A 20,238-nucleotide genomic window follows, 5' to 3' on the forward strand; every position below is an offset into this window, starting at 1 on the left:
AGGCTAACTGGGCGTGCATTCCTGGACCAACTGCTGGAAAATGTGCAAACGTGGAAACATTTCCCCTGCTGAGTTGTGTAGTGTGCCGCTGTGGAGGCCTGCAAAGCTTGTCAGCCATGACTCACCCCTTCCACAAAGTTGGCCTGGTCATTTCGGGTGAGGACCAGGAGCACACAAGGTTGAATTGGATGTTTATGGCTCCCAAGGGACCCATCAGCCGTGCTGCCTGCCTCCCATCTTCATTCTGGCTGAGTTTTCAGAAACGTAGGTTAGGACAAAGTCCTGGAAGGAATAACAGGAGAATAAAGGGAGTGTATTGATAGAGTGCCTACTGCATACCAAGCCCTGGTTGAGCAGTTCTATATGTTATAAACTTGCTCTTTGAAGGATGATCCCAGCAGCATCAACATCCCTGCAGAGCCCGTTAGAAATGCAGGATTTTCAGCCCCATTGTAGACCTGCTGAATCAAAATCTTCGTCTTTAACCATATCCACAGGGGGTTCATCTACAAATCAGCCCTGTTAAAAATCTCATTGCATTCCCTCCAATGCAAACATGCTGACCCCCATTTTACAGGGGGAAACTGAGACTCTGAGCAGCCAAGACTTGCAGAAGGTTCCCCTAGTGAAGGAGAGGCTGCACCGTCACCTGCAATGTGTCTCTCTATCCCAGAACCCAGGATCTTTGGGGCGCATTACAAGCAAAATGGCTCAAAGCCCTGCGGTTGCAGGACCATAATAAAGAGGAGGGATGATATTGTGGAAAAAGCTTTTCAGAGTCAGCAGTTTATGTCTCGGCTCTGCCATTATCTTGCTAAGCCATCTCCCTAAGGACTCAGTTTCTTCATCCATGAAATGGGGGCAGGCATCAAACCACATGGCCTCTGCAATCATTTTTAGCTGGGAGATTTTGATTTGAGGACCCAGAGGATTGGTGGTGCTCAGGGTCTCTCCCATCTCAACATAAGGTTGAACCACACCCAACCTCCACTTTCCAAGAGCTTCCCAGGGGCCTCTCCCTTTCCCCAGTCAAACAGAACTGCCCAACCGCCTCAAACGCCACACAAAATCACAGGCAACAGGGCAGAAAACCCAATTATCTCAGCTGTTACACTGCTTAATTTAATATTTCCAACGAGTTCCTTGAGTCTGCTTCTCAAGAATGAAATGCATATTTGGGCTCTGTCACAAAACATTACATTTTGTCAAGGCAATCCATTTTGCTGTGGTAATTTGTAAGTGTGCAGTGCTCTCCCCCATCACCCCACCTGCCACGTGGTCTGGAGGCTTCTATAGTGACTTCTGGGAAGAGACAAGAAACTGGGAGTCTCTGCAATGACAGGCAGGTGGGAATGGCAGAGAAACAGGACCTGATATGCATCTGGCTTTCTGAAACTCCACAAAGAAAGAGTTTGGGGAGAACCGATAGAATCTCTTACCACTGGATTACAGAGGCAGGACCTGGGTAGGTATTTAGCTGGCCCCAGATGATTGCTTAAACTTTTTAAAAAGATTACACAGATCATCATGCATAGTCATTGAAGAAAAAAATTAAAAATTTAGATAATTTTTTTAAAAAAGAAATTGCATGCAAACTCTCGCCTAGAGATGAAGGTGAGTGTTGTTAAATTATACATTTAGTTTTGACAAGTGAGTAAAAGTGATCCCCATTTTAAATATCAAAAAGTATAGAAATTAAGTTTCAAGTTAATTTTTTCATTGATACATATTAGTTTTACATATTTTGGGGATACATGTGATATTTTGATACCTGTATACAATGTGTAGTGATCAAATCAAAGTAATTGGGGTAGCCATCACCTCAAAAATGTATCTTTTCTTTGTGTTGGGAGTATTACACATCTTTTCTTCCAGTTATTTTGAAATATGCAATAAATTATTGTTAACTGTAATTTTCCTACTGTACTATCTAATACTAGAACTTATTCCTTTCAACTGTATTTTTTGTACTGTTAACCAACTTGGTTTATAAACACACACACACAACCAAATAGGATCTCATTCGACATGCTATTTTAAATTTTATTTTACATTGAAATAACTTCAGACTTACAAAAAGTGGTAAGAACCTTGTAGAGTTACTGTGTGTCCTTCATCCACCTTCCCCCATCTTTTATAACAATGGTTCATGATCACAACCAGGAAACTAGCATCCTGCATATGAATTTATTAGCTGACTTTTCTACTCACCACTTTCCCATTAGAGCATAGCCCTTAGTTTCAGACTTTAGTGATTAAATCCTGGTTCTTTCTACCCAGGGGATCTTGGCCTAGAGACTTTGGTTTCCCATGGGAAACCAAAATGGGTTGGTAAGCAAATGCTCATCTTGTATCAGGCTTGCTGTGAAAATTAAATGATATAATGCAGAATGCGGGACCCACATGAAGTACTGAGAAGATAATATCTGTCCCTGTATAGTTTTATCCTTGTATTATCACTTCAAATCCCAGAGATCTGGGGAGATGCCTAAGGAGTACTGGGTGGCGAGTGTGGAAAGGGGCTAAGAGGCAGGATCCTTGTTTCCCTACCTAACCGTAACTAAGGCAACTGTTTCATTTTTTTCTAAAAATCTACTCCATGTATTTAAATTTTATAGACAAAATCTGGTTTGAAGAAAAGAGAATTTCAGGGTTTTATAAACAGGTGAATCCCAAGATTTTTAAAAAGGTTTTTCTGATCTCAAATGGCTGCATAGAATTTCATTGCATGGAAGCCCCGTTCTTTACTTGGTCAGTCCCCTTTTGTTAGACATGTAGTTGTTTCTAATTTTTATTAATGCAAAAAACTCTAAAATGAACATAATTGTGCATATATTTTTGCATACTTGTCCAAATATTCTTCAGATACATTTCTTAATTTTTATTTTTTTTAGAGAAGGGATCTCACTCTATTTGCCCAGGCTGGAGTTCCATGACACAATCGCAGCCTACTGCAGCCTCAAATTCCCATGCTCAAGTGATCCTCCAGCCTCAGCCACCTGAGTAGCTGTGAGTACAGACATGAGCTATCATGGTGGACTTTTTAAAGATAAATTTTTATCAATAGAATTTTAAATCACGGAAACCTGATTAAGAAGGAAACAGGTGCTTCTCTCCCATGAGTCACAGCACTGGGGTCTCCTCTTGCAGAACCATGGAGAGGTGTCACAGAGGAAATCTATTTACAAGCTTTCCGCTTAACCAGCTGATTGTTCTGAATGCTCCCATAGTTAGGTATGATAGGAATTTTCCTTCCCATTTTTTTGACGAGAAGACTGAGTTTCCAGGAGGTTGCAGCCGTTTCTCTCGGGCCATATGGCTAATAAGGAGCTTGAGCAGGGATTCAACCTGTTTGCAACCCAAGTTCTTTCCAAGAGGTCTCAGACCACCTCCTCCATCTCCCCCTCTCCCCCACAACACACAAATACAGAGATTTAATTCAGGAGCCAGTTTCTAGGTGGGCTTTGAGCAATCATACACAGTAATCTCTTGGTGCTTTAGTTTTCTCAAATGGGAAATGGAAATGAGAGATGATATAGTCTAGGAATATTTGAATTTACATGAAATCCAAGCTTTTCTTTACTACAGGACGTCTCATAACTTTTATTATAATAACATATATTATGGATCTCTAAGAAGGAGATTTGCTGGGCTCCTAGACATTGATTACCAAGAAATCCTTTTATCAAAAGCATCTCATGGGGCTATTATTTCATAGGATTCATTTAAAGGACACTTCATCTAACTAGCTAGGTTATCTGTACCTACACTTAACTATGGCCAACATTCACTGAACTCGGTGCGTGTCAGGCATCTTGCTGAGCATGTTATAAATGTAGCGTACGGTTTAGTCCTCATGATCATCCTTGAAAGCGTGAGTGATTGTGTGCTTGAAAAACTGTAAGAGTGAAGGAATGAGGGGTGGGTACCAATCGGGGCCCCAGCAGGGAACAGATGGCACATTCAAAGAGGCTGTGATGATAGAAAAGAACTGAAAATAACCACAGAGGACCACACATCACCCTAGGGCTTCTAGAGTAAGGACCTGTCACCATCCCTAGGCCTGAGGGGGCAAGGCCAGGGGGCTATTGCAGGGGATCAGAGATAGTAGCTATTGAAGAGGGCTGCTTGGCAATGGATGTGACCTCTGGTAGAGGGACCCAGCCAGCCTGCAGTCCAGCAGAGAGGAAGGCAGGGAATCAACACTCTCATCTCTTTTTCCCCTCCTTTCCTCCTCTTGCCTGCACCTCCCATTGGCAGGACCTACCCAGAAGCTGGAGGGCTCCAGATCTCCTTGGTGTAGCTCACCCTTCCCGGGCACAGAGCAGGGAGAAGAGGGATGGAGAGTGAGTGTGGAGGGGTAAATGGGAGACATCTCATGCTAAGGAGTGAGTGAGGGCAAGACTTGAGTGACTGAATGAGAGCATGAGGGAGTAGGGAAGGAAACCAGCTGTCTCCCCGTGATCTGAGCCCCTCCCCAAAAGCCACCTTCCCCTCCCTTCTCCAAACACCACCCAGGACCCAGACTTGGGGTCAAACCCTCCTTCGCTCCCCTCATTATCCCATCAGATTGGGGCTGTCATTAGCCCCCAGCACTGAACAAAGGGCCCTAGCCCAGGCGGCCGTATCCACGGGGCTAATTAATTGGATTAATGGTAGTGCAGCCCACACTGGGTCTGCCTCGGATAATTTCAATGAACGCTGAACACCAATCCCCAAAGTCATTGGAATATGGATGAGGCAAATTGAGTTAAAATTGAGGAGATTGCTGCATTCATTAGCCCGCCCACCCTCTGAAGTCGCTGGTTAATATGCAAACTATTAATATGCAAATCAGTGCAAATGGAAAAAAAAAAAAAGAAGTGTGAGGTTCCCCCCCAACAACTCCTTGTTTTTTTGGAAACTTGGCTACTCTTGGGCAGCTGCTTCCTGTGAAAGGGAGAGGCAAGTTTGTGTGCAGGTCTCTGAGGCAGAAGGGACTGGGAGCTTTCATGTCAGAAATTAATTAAAAGCAGCAGCAGCGACACAGCACACCTTTATCGCCCACAAACACATGTTAGAGCGAGCAGGGCAAGGTGGGAAAACCGGATTCCAGGGGAGAAAGCTTGCTTGTTCACCTGGGAGCAGGGCCCTGGCAGCCATAGGGAGGTCTGTTTGGGCTTTTAAAAATTTTTGTTTGTGTGTTTGTGATATATACACACACGTGTGTGTGTGTGTGTGTGTATAACTGCAGAAGTAATACATGTTCATTACAGAAAAATTAGCAAATAGGTTGAGTGGAAGCTTAGTTGTCTAGGATTAGAACCAAATCAGAAGGAAAAGTTAAGTCACTTTATCTCATAAGTCACTTTATCTCATAAGTCACTTAAAGCAAGGAATCTTTTTTAAGTGACACATTCATACATTGAATATTTTATTCATTTAATATTTGACTCTTTAATCAATCAGTAATACAGTCACATGGTTCAGAATTCTAAAGGGAAAAAAGCAGAAGGAAGGAAGGAAGGAAAGAAGGAAGGAAGGAAGGAAGGGAGGGAGGAAAGGAGGAAGGAAAGAAAGAGAGAAAGAAGGAAGGGAAGGTGGGCAGGAGGGAGGGAAACAGAGTCTCCAGTTTGTCTTCACCCCTCCTAGAGGCAACAATGCTACAGGTTTTTAAGAAGTCTTCCTGAAATATACTATGCACATACAAGCGATGATATTTATGCATTTCTCTCTTTTGCAGAGATTACTGGGCATGCAATCATACATCTTGCCTCATTTGCTTAACAATCCGTCTGGGGGATTATTTCCAACCTGTCCATGAAGACCGTCCTCATTCTACTTCATGCTCATGTTATGCCACACATAGAGGGGCCATTCTTCCCTTCACCAGCATATGGTTGATGGATATTTAGGTCGCTTCCTATTAATGTGGCCATTTCAGCCAATTCAGCAATAAGAACCCTTGTCCATATGATATTTTTGTTGTGTGGGAGATTGTCTGCAGGGTAGATTCCTGGAGGTGGAATTGTGGGTCACATGGTAGACACATGAGAAGTTATGTTTGTTAGCTGTTGCCAATTGCAGGAAATTTTTGCCAAATTGCAGGAAAGTTGCACCAGCTCCTGCTCTCACCAAGTATCTTAAAATAAAAGTTAAAAATAAATAAATGAAATAAAATAAAGGAGAGCCCGCGCACAGCCTCAATAACATAGCCGGTTCTTGAACTTTTGAATTTTCTTGAACTTTTGAATCGTCTTGAACTTTTGAATCTTTGCCAATCCTATCCGTGAAAAAAAAAAATGGTGTCTCTAGAAAGGTTTATTTTGCATTTCTTTTCTCAAAAGTGAAGCTGAGCACTTTATTTTCATATGTTTCAGAATGATTTGTATTTTCTTTGTGTTAACTATCTATTAGTCCCTTTAACTATCTTTCTATTAACTAAGTTTTTCTTTCTCATTGATTGGTAAATAGAGCTCTTTACAGACTAAGAAATTAGCCTTCAGTCTGTGATGGGAAGTGCTCTTGCTTTTCCCCAGTTTTCAGTTTGTCTTTGAACTTTGGTGGTGGGTAAAACAAAGTAATATTCTATTTCTACTTAAAGCATAGAGTGTACATTTATTCACCAAACTTTTGACGTTAGGCAGAGGCTGTATGCTGCAACTTAGCTTCTCTGCCTGGAGGTCTCTTCTAGCTTATCTTCCTTAAGGAAACCCAGAGTCACAATGCCTCACTTCTCATTGTCAATGCCTGGATTTGATTTCTTTTCAATGCAGCAAAAATAGAAAACATTTAAACAGCCACCTGAATGCTGGATTTTTCTCCATCTTTTAGGATCCTCCTCATCTATCTCTCATAGTTTTCTTGCTTTGCTTTTATATATATACAGTTTTTAAAAGCAACTCACCTTTAAAAAAAAAGCTATAGAACCATACAACTCACATTTAAAAAACTATACAACTCGCCTTTAGAAAAACTATACAACTCACCTTTAAAAAACTTTTCAAGAAGCGAACTTAATTTTCCTGGAAATGACAGCTTTTCCTTGCACACTCATAGTCATTGGTTTCTCTAAGGTTTAACTAAATGATCTTATTATGCTGGCGAGTATAACTGGAATAAGCAGTTTTGGGAACAAACAGAAGTGACGTCTGGTAAGTGGGTACCTGAACTAGCAAAAGGAGATGCGTCCAGGTGAGGTAAAGAGTGGCCACTGGTGGCTGGGCATGGTGGCTCACGCCTGTAATCCCAGCACTTTGGGAGGATGAAGCGGGTGGATCACTTGAGGTCAGGAGTTCAAGACCAGCTTGGCTAACATGGTGAAACCCCATCTCTACTAAAAATACAAAAAAAATTCAGCTGGGCATGGTGGTGCATGCCTGTAATCCCAGCTACTCAGGAGGCTGAGGCACGAGAATCACTTGAACCTGGAGGGCAGAGGTTGCAGTGAGCTGAGACTGTGCCACTACACTCCAGCCTGGGCAACAGAGTGAGACTCTTCTCGGAATGGCCATTGGCCAAGAGTGCTTTTGGAGCCATGGGCAATTGCACCATGATGGAAGGAATGAGGAACATTGGTTCACCCAGCCAGCTTGGTAAGTGGATCGGTTCCAAGAATCCTTAGATCAATGGCAACAAATGCTAATCAATTGGAGGGAGAGCAGGAGGTCATTGGCTGAAAGTCTCAAAGTAGCAACTCTTTGGGGCAGCTTACTTATTAAGCACTTATTATCTGCCAAGCACCACGTTAAGCATATCACAAGCTTTCTCTTATTTCTTTATTCCCATTTAATAGACAAGGAAACTGAAGTCCAGAGAGGCGAGGTGATTTGTCCTAGGTCATGTTAAAATGAATACTGTTATTTCACTTGTTTAAACTGATGAAAGAAAAATAGAATCACACTGGATTCCTGTTTTGAAACTGGTTTTTTTTTCCTTCTCAAATAAGATCTTGCCATCAGTTTTCTTTGAAGAAATAAAATTAAATATTGGGTGGAAATACTTGAATATTTATTGTGTGGGTAGGGTGTAAAAATAGCAATTAGTGAATCCCTTTTATTCAAAACCCAGTTTAAGCAAAAAACCAGAAAGGTGGGTGGCTTTTCACACCATCATGTGCCCTCCTGGGCATCATTCCCTCCTTCTCTCCCACAGAGTAACCACCGTCCTGAATTCAGTATTTATCAGCTGTTGCTGTTCTTTGTAATTTTATTTATATGTTTGTAAACCTCAACAACATATTGTTTACTTTTGTCTATTTTTTTAATATTTTAATTTTCTTTTTCTATTGAGACATAATAGGTGTACATATTTCCATGGTACTTGTGATAAGTTAACATATTCATATAATTTGTAAAGATCAAATCAATATAATATGGATATCCATCACCTTAAATATTTGTCTTTTCTTTATATTAGAAACATTTGAATTATTCCCTTTTAGCTATTTTGAAATATACGATAGATTGTTGTAAACTATAGTCACCTTACCGATCTATCAAACGCTAGGTCTTATTTCTTCTATCAAATTGTATATTTGTACCCATTAATCAACCTCTCTTCCTGGTACTTTTGTCTATTTTTGAGCTATCAGTAAACAGAATTGGCCTGGCATACTTCAGGAAGACTCGCCTTTTCCTCTTAATAGGATGCCATGGGCATGCTTCCATGTCAACAGCTGTGCTTCTCATTCTTGGTGTTAATGACGGTGCCCTATGCATTATGTGGGTGAACTCACACTTACTCAGCCAAGGACAATGGTCTGAATGGTCATGCTTCCATCACACCTTGCTTTGCAATGGAGTTTGTTAGGGCCATCCTTCCTGTGCAGGCCCAGAATGGGGATATAAGCATGGCTGCTTTGCTAACAAGTGAAAGATTCTTGGACTCTGTTCACCATGATGACCTGCGGTTGAGAGACCCCCCAAGAAAGAAGGACCTCCAAGCAGGGTTTCAAAAATGACAGATACCAAATCTCAACTCAATCCTCTCTGCTCTAAGGCCTTCTGGGGTTCCTCTTTGCCTCCACTGGACATCCAAAGTCCAGGAAGTACAGGATATATGTTTTGTCCCCTGCTGGAGTCTAGCTCCAGGCTGGGAATAGAGCAATGCTTAATAATACTGGCTGAAGGAAGGAAGGAAGGTAAGAAGGAAGTCAGTCTTCCCTGGTTCTGTTCTGAAGTCACAAGTCAGCCCTCTTTCCCTCTCATTCCCCATACATACATTTTCCATCCTTCTCTTATACTAAATTGTGTCCATCTTGCAACATTTAGAATTAGCCTCTGCCTATCGGTTCTTTGCACTCAGTGTTGACATGACTTAATCTCCGATTAAGCTGCTGAGTCTCTAAACGTTAAAGACAAGGCAGCACCAATGACCGGCCCCAGCAGAAGTGCACACCTGCAGAAAGGCTTTGCTGGTGAGGATTTCAAGAGTTTCCCATAGAGTCAGCCCACAAATATTGATCAAGCATCTGCCAGACAATAGGCCTAGCTCTAACTCAGTCCACAAACAGCCATAGAGGAGCAGAAAAGAAAGAATTATCTCACTATTATCACTACAAATAACATGTAGGAATCACTCACTGTATACTGTTCCTGCTTCCAAGTGCTGTACATGTTTTAACTCATTGAATCCCAAAAGCACAGGATGATGTAGGTACTTCTGTTATCTGCATTTTGCAGAGAGTAAACTACCTTTTGCAGAGAGGCACAGAGAGCTTAAAGAACTTGCTCAAAAAGTCACACAGGTTATAGGAGAAAGATGAGCTAGTATTTATTAAGGTCCTATTATGGGCTAAGCAATTTAACTCCATCTCTGTATTAAGCCCTCCTGTGAGCCTGTGAGCTTGCTAATGTTGTTTCCCTATTGTAGGCAAGAAGCTGAGAATCAGAGCGATACAGTGACACTCCAGAATCACACAGCCAGTTAGTCGCAGAGTGGGGTCTGTCACTTACGAAGACAACAGCTATTTCCCAGATGGCAAGGTGATGGAACGTGACTAGGACAAAGATGCTGTTCTTGAAGAAGACACAGTCTAAAGGCCGGGGTGGGTAAAGCAGCACACTGAATGGGTGGGACACTGGGGATTCAATGTGATAATGATGGGTGCAGAAGCAGCTGTAGGGAGCTTCAGAAGGAGATGAGCAAAAAAACATGGGGCAAGTCAGAGCCTAACCCCAGGGGAAAATGGACAACCTCATGGGGTGAGAGTTTAGGGAAGCACAAAGGATGCGATGCTCATAAGAGCTGCATTTCTTGAGCACCTACTATGGGATGGGCCCTGTGCTAGACCTTATGAGTGTTCGCGCCTAATCTTCATATGACCCTCCAAGGTAGGAGCTATTTTTGTGCCCACAATAATAAGGTAGCAGTTTATTAACCCATGCACTCATTCCATGAGGTAGGTACTGTTATTGTTCCCATTTCACAGATGAGGAAATGGAGGCCCCTGGGAGGCTGGCGAATACTCAGGTCACCCAGGTAGTAAGTGGTAAAGCTGGTCTGTCAACTCAGATGGGCTGATTCTGGAGTCCCCCCACTTACCCACCTGGCTGCAGCTCAGATGGGTCCAGCCAAGTCTCCCCAAGACAGCAAGCAGCCCCTGAGATGCACTGAGCACGTCCCCGTCCTCAGTACAGCTCCAAGCTCCACAGCAGACGAGTTTGCCCAGGCAGGTTCTCAGAGTCCCCCAAGGCCTGGGGATGGGGACCTGAGCTGGGTCAACTGAAGCCGTGGGTGGCCTGGACCTGCTCTTAAATGGAGAACCCCATGGGGTTGTTTGTGCCGGGTGACATCACGGCTCCAGTTTGGTCTCGACCTCTCCAAATTAAAGAGAAGGTAATTGACTTTGCGTTAGGAGGGGCCTCTTTTTAATTTCCATCTGTTCTGGATTGATGTGGCCACTGTTGAGTTAGCTCATTCTGGGAAGTTCCTCCAAAGAGGCCTTTCCATCCTCTTTCCATCCAAAGAGGCCTTGTCATCGTCAGGCTGATGGGGCTGATTCATGGGCAGCTGCTTCCGGAGCTCAGAATGGGCTCCAAGGCCCCACAGCAGATAGAAAGGACCTCATTGAGCAGCCTTGGCAGCTGCCAAGGAGAACTCAGGCCCGTGTCACTCCCAGGCTGGGTGTCAGTGCAGGGTCAGGCAGGAAGATGCAGACTCACATACCTTGAGCACCTACTGCATGCCAGGCTATGCATTGTAAGTCCCCTTGCCTCTGCATCTTCTCAAAAGCCCACAAGGGAGACCTTTATTCCTTCTTCCATTTGGCGGGCCTTTTATCAGACATTTAGCAAATGCTTAAGCCATGTCCTGCTCCATGCTAAGCCTGAAAGGGTGCTTTGAGGAGCAAAAACACTCAAGTTTCTGCCCTAAAGGGGCCCACAGTCCAGTGTGGAGACGCTGATTGTCAAGTGCAACACATGCAAATCACAAGCAAACACATGCAAATCACATGCAAACACATGCAAAATAGCGACTATAAAAAGTGGGTGGATGAGGGCTGCTTCTTCTCCCTAGGTCTATAATTATGGTGAAGAACCCCCTTTTACTAAAGACATTGAGGTTCCTAAACACAAGCAACAAGCCTGAAGGATAATGTCCACACTCCCTGGGGCAGGTTGCAGGACCTCTACTTGGGGCCTTCCAGCCTCAACCCTAACACTCTACACCTTCACTACAGGGAGCTACAGGCAGATATATTTGTAGCATATTTGCCTTTCTCCTCTCCTTCACCAAATTGCAAGTACCTTCTTAAATAAGGAGTGTTTTTTTACACCCATTGTCCCCTTCTCATGGCAGACTGCTAGTCCTAGTACAGTACTTGACATTTAATAGGTAGTCAGTGAATCTTTGGAGGATGGATGGATGAAAAGTTAGGTGGATAGGTAGGTGGATGCATGGGATTTGGAATGGGCAGATGGAGGAATAGATGCATAGAGCAATGGTTGGACAGGCGAATGGTTAGATGGTTGGATGAACAGATGGATGAATGAGTGGTTGGCTTGATTAATTCATGGATGATTAGATTGATGGATGGATAGGTGGTTAGTTGGATAGATGGATTGATGGATGAATGAATGGACATTAAGTCTTTACATATTTATTTTTATTCTTTGCTATTCTAGCATTACAAATCAATGCATTTTTCTTTAATAGTTCTAAGAAAGACAATAATGGGGTGAAACTAATATTTTTGGCCTCCTTTCACCCATATGTCCTCCTTGCCACTCATTTCTTGGGAATGCACAATATCCTTTTAAATGCTCTGATAAGCCCTGCGATAAATAAAGATTTAACTTTATGTAACTGAGAGTTTACCAATTTAGTCAATGACAGCTTTCATTTTCCCTAAGACCATTTGACGCACCTGGATCTACTCTTCTATGTACGACCTTGTAAATGTAAGTATAAAACATCTTCAGAATTTTTTTTTAACTTGGCAATCCCTTACTTCAAGTGTTTCTATGATAGGAAAGCCACTTCGTGTACGTGTGTCTCTGTGTGTGTGTTTGTGTCTATGTATGCATGTGTATGTGTGTATGTGTGCATGTGTATGCCTATATGTGACTCTGTGTGTGTGTGTGTGTGTGTATTCTGATGGCATGGTTTTATAAACACTATACCAGGAGAAAGGAGGTGTTTCATGCCCACTTTGCTGGTGATGAAACTTGCTGTGTGACCTTGGTGGTTCAATCCTCTCTGGTCTCCATGTGTCATCTATAAAAGTAAGAACATCATGGGCGTGGTCTCTAAATTCTCTTCCAGTTCCAGCCTGGCTCTGCTGCATGATACTGCCTGCCTCCCAAGGGATGCGTCCATGTATGGAGGACCTGCCACATCCCTTCCTGGGCTGCCCTCTTTCCAAAGATGCCTGCGCTTCTCCTCTGTCTAAGGAACAGACTTGTCACAAAGGGGTAAATTACCCATACCTGCTCCAAATGTCTGGACACCTTGATGCTATGACTCAATTTTCTTTGCCGGCCCTGCAGGCCTTCGCAGAGCAGGCACGTTCATCTTCCTAGCATGGCCCAGCCCTGCCAGGCATTCAGCTCCCAGCACCGGCTGCTCTGTCCCAGCTGCATGCCCCCACCTGCCCCTCCACGGAGCAAACTAACCCATCACTGCGTTTTGACTGCAGCCACTTGCACCCGCTGCTCTGGTTCCTCCTGTCTCTTGGGAATCAGCAGTGACTGAGCTGACAAAATCATTCTACCCCAAGTGTTCCCAGAAGCTCAGAGCAACAGCACTAGGATCATCATCACTACAGTCCCAGTGAGGACTGCCGGGGGCGCAGCCCAGTCTCCCTGGGCCCAGGAGACTTGGGGAAGGTGTCTGTCTGACTGGAGATGGACAGCAGGGCACCTGGACAGACTGAACAGAGGCTCAGCTCTCAGGCTCCTGAATGAGAGCTCCTGAGAGGCTGGTGATGGTCACTACCAACCCCAATCTCCACCATCAAAGTGGAATCTGTCTGCAACTCCCATTCCTTGAACAGAGCTGGCCAATGAACCTGGTAAAGGGAACCAAAAGACACCTAAAATCCATCTTCCTAGGACTTCCCAAGAATCCCAGCTTGCCAGGAACCTGCTCCATGGATAAGGAGAGCAGCAGGAACCATGTCCAACACTGGCATATCATAGGTGCTCAGTAAATACCATCCAATAGGCCTTTGCTTGCCACCACATCATTATTTTATGTTTCACTAAGAAAAAAAATCTACCAATTAAAACATGGCATGTCATGCATTGTATGATGAAACTTGATTTCAGAGATATTAAAAGCTAAACAAGCACACTTGAATCAACTACATAGGGCACCTGTTAAGTGAGAGGATGAATAACAAACGGTGGGAGGTTTAGGTTTACAGTTTTGTATTTACAGATCGTGCTGCTGCTGACTTGCTTTGTAACCTTGAGGAAATCACTTTCCATCCCTAGACCTCAGCTTTCTCACTAGTCATGTGGGATTCACCATCCTCTCCAGCAACCCCAGAAAGCTACTGTAGAAATCAGATAGGATCCGGGCAGCAGCAAATCTTCAAAAGCTGCAAAGCCGTTGAAATAGGAACCCAAAATGGTCAGTCAACCAGTGAAATCCTCATCCAGGGCATTTTCTGTCAGTGTATTTGCTGTGTGACTTCGGATAAGTTGCTTTGCCTCTCTGGGCTTCCATTTTCCCCAGTATCACCTATAGAGGCAAAGGAATATCTATATACACACCATATAGGTGTATATATATGATATATATGATATAGGTGTATATATATGATATATATGATATAGGTGTATATATATGATATATATATGATATAGGTGTATATATATGATATATATGGTGATATATAGGTATCGATATCTATATATACACCATATATATGATGTATATATAGATCTATATATACATCATATATATACATACACACCATATATACACATATATACACACCATATATATACACACACACCGTATATATACATACATACGTACATATATATATATATATCTTGCAGGGCTGTTGGGAATATTAGAGGACGTGATGTTTGCAAGGTGCTTAACACCATGCCTGACACATGGTAAACCAGGCCTATGGACACCAGCTGCCGTTGGTGTTGGTACACATATTCACATTATCTGAGTGGTGGGAAACATGCTTCCAGCGGCCTCGCTCCCCATTTTCTTTAAATCACCATTTGCATCCCCAGTGTCTTGTAGACAGTAATTTGCTCATTGAACAATCTGATGAATGAAAGGATGAATGAATGAATGAATGAATGAATGCATAATCTTGGGTGTGCAGGTAAGGCTGAATTCTACAGGCATAAACTTTTTAAATCACTCACAGGCAAAACAAGAAACAAATCACCTTGAAGATCATGCAGCCTCACCCCCATTTCATTAGAGAAGGAAACTGAGGCTCCAAGAGGTTCAGGAAGTTGTCCAAAGCCACACAGCCCACAAGTAGACTCCAGATCAAGCCCCCAACCACCACCCCCAGTATTTCTCCTTCAGCCTCAGACCCTGGGCCAATGTCCAGGCCCTCTCCGACTCCAGTGACCAAGGACACAGTCTTCCCAGGTTAAGCATTGTTCCACTCTCCCTGACACAAATGCTTCCCAAGGAAGCCCTGGGTGGAGAAACAGCCACTGCCTCCGGGGCCTCAGACCTGGCCCCATTATTATTCCTCTCGGTGTAATAAATACATTTTAAGAGAAACAGATGCCGGAACAGTTGGACAGGAAGGGCCCAGGCCTGTGAAGAGGAATCTGGTTTGTGAAAATCTGTCTATTTGCCAGACGGTGAGCAATATGCTGCTGCCAGCCAGGTCTGGGTCCGGCTGCCAGGTAGGCTAATCGAGCCTTCCCGCCGTGCCTGTGGGTCCTTCCAGACCACCATCCTCAGGCGCTCAAACGGGCATCCAGCTGTCGTGCCTGCTGCAAAGGACCCCAGGATGCCGATCATGTCCCCTTAATCACTTCGGCCACTTTTGTGGGAGGGGCACCTCCAACTCAAAACCCAAAGCAACTTACGCAAAGTGTGGCAGGGATAGGGAGGCATCTTCCGATTCAGACACACCACCATCCATGAGTGGCTTTTATCTTCCATCAGTGTCTGAGGATGCTTGTTACCTGCAAATAGCTGCCTCGATACCTGACCCTTTGAAAGCGTGATAGGAAAGGGTCCCCTTACCGCCTTTTCTGTCTGGCAAGTCTCTTCACTCTCTCTGCATCGCTGCCCTGTTGGAAAAAAAGAAATGTGGACTAATTTACAAAAGGCATCTTGGCTGCTATAGGTGCAGGCTCCAGCTTCCACGAGGTACAGATACCCAGATCAGACTTTTGTCCTGGAATCGACACCCCATCAGACACATTCTCCGTTGGCTTGAGCTCATAAATCCCAGTGATTTTTGGCAGGCCCATGGGCAGGGGCAGGAAAACAGAACACTCAGTGTATGGCCTGACTTCGTGTCCTCATAGCCATCCAGCAAAGAGAAGAGATTACCTCCACTTTGCAGATGAGAAAGAAGAGGTTCTAGGAAGAACGCAACCTGCCCAAGGTCATGCATCCCAGAAGGGAGTATTGGGGTGGGGACGGGGACACACAGGGCTGTCTGATTGTGATTTCTCGACTCTTTTTGCTGACGCAGTTGCCTTTCTAGGAACAGACTAATAACTCTCCTCCATCCTCCCAAAACACCGGATGGAGATGAAGATATTCCACTGTTTTCTTCACATGCTCTGTGGTCCTAAGCAAAGTGAGGCATTCGTTTGCTTCTGGGAGAACTAATACCAAGAACCTCTTTATCTTTCACCTCCCTTCTCGGAGCTGCCCCACAGAGGGGGATTAAATGTATACTAAGCTTTCCCCTCAATAAATTTGGCTTTCAGTATTCTTTCCCATCGTCACCCAAAAGCTAAAGAAAAGCCCTGGTAATTCAATAATTCTGCATCTGAATTATATTTCTCCAAGGATTCCTTGTTCTTAGAAGTGGTAGGAAAATACTTCATGTGATTGTGTAACCTGATTTTTTTTTTTTTTTTTTTTTGGTGTTGGTGGTGTCGGTAGGGAGATGAGAGGAGCTAGTCTTTTCTAAAACTGTGATAATAATAATGGTCTCACTGCCTACCATGTGTTGAGGGGTTAATGGTATTCCAGGCTCTGCACTGAGCATTGTGCAAGCATCATCTTATTTAACCCTTTCAGCCCTGCTAGGAGATGGCTGCTGGCATTGTCATGTCATAGTGACAAGAAAGCAAAGCATATTTTTGTCACTTGCCAAAACCCACACAATTAGAGAGTGGCAGAGCTGGAATTCAGTTTCTTAAGTGCTGGGTCCCCTGTGCAGCTTCACTGAACTTCCATCCCACCTTCTTTGGCCTGGAGAGGAAGCAAAGTTAAGCAGGATATCTCTTTTTCTTTCCTTCTTTCCTTCCTTCCTTTCTTTCTTTCCTTTTTTTTTTCTTTTTTTTTTATGGAGTCTCTCTCTGTCGCCCAAGCTAGAGTGCAGTGGCACAATCTCGGCTCACTGCAAACTCCGCCTCCCAGGTTCAAGCAATTCTCCAGCCTCAGCCTCCCTAGTAGCTGGGATTACAGGTGCTCACTACCATGCCTGGCTAATTTCTGTATTTTTTTTTTAGTAGAGACGGGGTTTCGCCATGTTGGTCAGGCTGATACGAACTCCTGGCCTCAGGTGATCCACTCACATCAGCCTCCCAAAATGCTGGGATTACAGGCATGAGCCACCGCACCTGGCCTAAGCAGGATATTTCTAGACTCTCTTGAAGCTAGGCTTCTGGATGCAGATTTTTTCCTGCCAATGAGAGGTATTGATGTGAGATTTAGGAAGCTAATGTGAGTCCATCCTCTGGCACTTTGTGGCTATTGCTATTGGCAAATAGTGTGGTGGTAGTAACTGGAGGTTTTCCTGCAACAGGGACCTCACTTCATTCTCCCACATCCTAGACATCAAGAGGCAGTGGTGTTAGAAATACAACAGCGCCTTGCATCTGGCATAAGTCTGGCAGTAGCTGTCCAAGTGCCTCTGCTCTGTGTATTCTGGGAGTTATTCTAGGAGACTTAACCTAGAACTTGCTCCTTCTCCGCTTCCAGTGGTCTTACATGCCCTGGATTCCCTGTATTAAATCCCTTCCTGCTCAAGATACCTAGGCTGGATTCTGTTTCCTGCATGGAGCCTGGACTGATACATTGGGTGGCATCAGGGAAACCCATTCTAGTTTCTGAGCCTTACTTTCTGTACCACTTGCAGAATCATAGAAAGGCTGTAATGAGGGAGTGGAAGCAAAAGAGCTTCCCAAAGGTAAGTCTTTCTGCAGATATCGTGGCCCGATCAGAAGGTACTCTTCCAAATAGAAGACATGGGATGTAGTTTCCCCAGTAAATGGCCCATACTCACCCGTTACTTTGAAAGCCATTATAGAGCCTGCTACCTAAACAGCTCGCCAAGGACTTGGAGAGCACCTGGAATATGGAACAAGGGGCAGGACAGGCTTTTAGCTCATGTCTGTTTCTGCTCCTCTTCACTCTTGATTCTACCACCTGTGCCAGCTCACCTGGGGGCCTTGCTATGACAGCACAGTGAGGAGCTCCTGACATGAGCTACATAACCCTTGCCCTTCTATTTTGCAGGGGACATGGCAGGATGCCCCAGGAACAGACTCCACCTCACCACTCTTGAGATGTTGCAGCTGCAGGAAGTCTGCAGTGCTGATCAGGGACCCGCAGGATCTTGTTCACCTAACAGAGAAATAGGTCTGAAGCAGACTACTGTGAGAATGAAGTCAGCTATCTGCCAGGATGCCTCAGCCACCATCAAGACTTTTGTGTGCAGAGAAACAGGATTTAAGAGGGGAGGGACTGAAAGGCTGTGGAAGCCACTGGGTTCAGTCATCCATTCAAACCACATTTTTTGACCACCCCTTATGTGCTAGGCCCTGTGCTTACACTCAGGATTTAATAGTAAAGAAATTATTGGACCCCATTGGGCTGATAGTATTTCAGGGGAGAGAGACGTGAACATGGTTATACATGAGGGTGATTAGTGTCAAATTGTGGGAAGCAAAGTGGGTGGGGTGTGTGTGCTGTGGAAGCCCAGGGAAACCACCTGATTCAGTCAGGGGCAATCAGGGAAGGATACCTGGAAGAGGTGACACCTAAGCCAAGACTTGATGAACATATACGAATATTTTTGGCAAACAGGGATGGTGAAGTGAGGGGAAAAATGCTTCTAGAGAGAACAGCCTGAGTGAAGACTCTGGAATGAGAATGAATTTGTCCCAGGACTCAGAGATGTTCAGAAGTGCTCAGTAAGGGGTGATGGGGAGAACAGCAGAGCCAGACCTCACAGGGCCCTGGAGACCAGGCTAAGGAGCATGGCTTTGTTGTGAGGACACTGAGAAACCATGGAACGGTTTTGGGCAGGGAAAGGTGTTACAGTTATTGATGGTTGCATAAATCCATAGAGCTTCTATTTCTCTAATAGACTATTTTTTAGAACAGTTTCAAATTCACAGCAACATTGAGAAGAAAGTACAGTGAGTTCCCACCTATCCCTCACCCACCAACATAGCCTCCCCCACCATCAACATCCTTACAATAGATGAACTAACACTGACATATCATTATCAACCAAAGTTCATAGTTTACATTCGGGTTCGCTCTTGGTACTGTACAGTCCATGGTTTTTGACAAATTTATAATGACACGTATCCACCATTATAATAATGTACAGAATAATTTCGCTACCCTAAAAGCCCTCCAGCTCCCATGGAACTTTTTTAAAGGAAGGATTTGTGGGTTTCTCTCTCACATCTATAGAACTAGAATCCTTACAGGTAAGTCCCAGGAATTTGCATATTAATGTTTCCCCCACCTATTTCCATATAGAGGGTGAAATTTAGACAGCTAATCCAAGCCATGATCTGTCTACAGAAACTTCTGGGTGATACAATATCTAAGGCCTCTTCTCTGCCTTGGCCTGGAAATCCACTTCCAGTTGACTTTAGAAATAACCAAGCAGTTCTCATGGGACCCCGGTGGCCTTCCCTGAATGATTGGTGTTGAGAAAAGATCCTTCCCCCTGCAAAGCTTTTTCTTCCCACCAGGGCTGTTGGACTTCTAGCCTTCCTCTAGGGACACTCAGCAGAACTCTTTCAGGGGAATATGTGGTGCATGATGACCAAAGTTTGGAAACAAAATGAAGGGAAAGAGCAAAAATGCATACATCTTCTGGAGTTAGCTCCCCCCATCTTTGCTATAGTAGTCAAGATTCTCGCCTGTAATCCCAGCACTTTGGGAGGCTGAGGCGGGTGGATCATGTAAAGTCAGGAGTTCAAGACCAGCCTGGCCAACATGGGGAAACCCCATCTTCGCTAAAAATACAAAAATTAGCCAGGTGTGGTGGTGCACACCTATAATCCCAGCTACTCAGGAGGCTGAGACAGGAGAATAGCTTGAACTCAGGCACGGAGGTTGCAGTGAGCCGACACCGTGCCACTGCACTCCAGCCTGGGTGACAGAGCAAGTCTCCATTAAAAAAAAAATTCTCAAAGTGCTGTAGCAGCTTCCTGTACACTAACGAAAGCACACTTTATCCATTAATGCATGTGGCTCTTGCCATGTCTAAAGTGGAAAAAAATATGACTTGGATCAAGGATGGAAGATTCTCATTCAGTAGAGTGAGTTCTTTGTAAACTAGGAGGTTTTATTATTTCTTTCTGTATCTGTAGTGCTAAAAGGTTA

The 20,238-nt window shown here is 44.1% G+C and overlaps 1 long non-coding RNA gene and 1 other non-coding gene across 2 annotated transcripts in view; one reads left to right on the plus strand and one right to left on the minus strand.

The window, feature by feature from the left end:
* Nucleotides 1–18,040, minus strand: part of LOC107970388 (uncharacterized) — a 28,751-nt gene extending 10,711 nt beyond the window's left edge. The window contains exons 1-3 of the long non-coding RNA XR_001712970.3: nt 17,894–18,040; nt 15,670–15,716; nt 126–282 (exon numbers count right to left, since the gene is read on the minus strand). This is a non-coding gene — a long non-coding RNA (uncharacterized LOC107970388). The remainder of the gene's footprint in view (nt 1–125; nt 283–15,669; nt 15,717–17,893) is intronic.
* On the plus strand, nt 16,774–18,477 carry LOC112206742 (uncharacterized). Its single transcript, XR_008541777.1, has 3 exons — nt 16,774–16,873; nt 17,747–17,797; nt 18,127–18,477. It is a non-coding gene; the product is annotated as an uncharacterized LOC112206742 (transcript).
* The last annotated feature ends 1,761 nt before the right edge of the window (nt 18,478–20,238 follow it).

This window comes from Pan troglodytes, chromosome 23, assembly GCF_028858775.2.
Source record: "Pan troglodytes isolate AG18354 chromosome 23, NHGRI_mPanTro3-v2.0_pri, whole genome shotgun sequence".
NCBI classification, from domain to species: Eukaryota; Metazoa; Chordata; class Mammalia; order Primates; family Hominidae; genus Pan; species Pan troglodytes.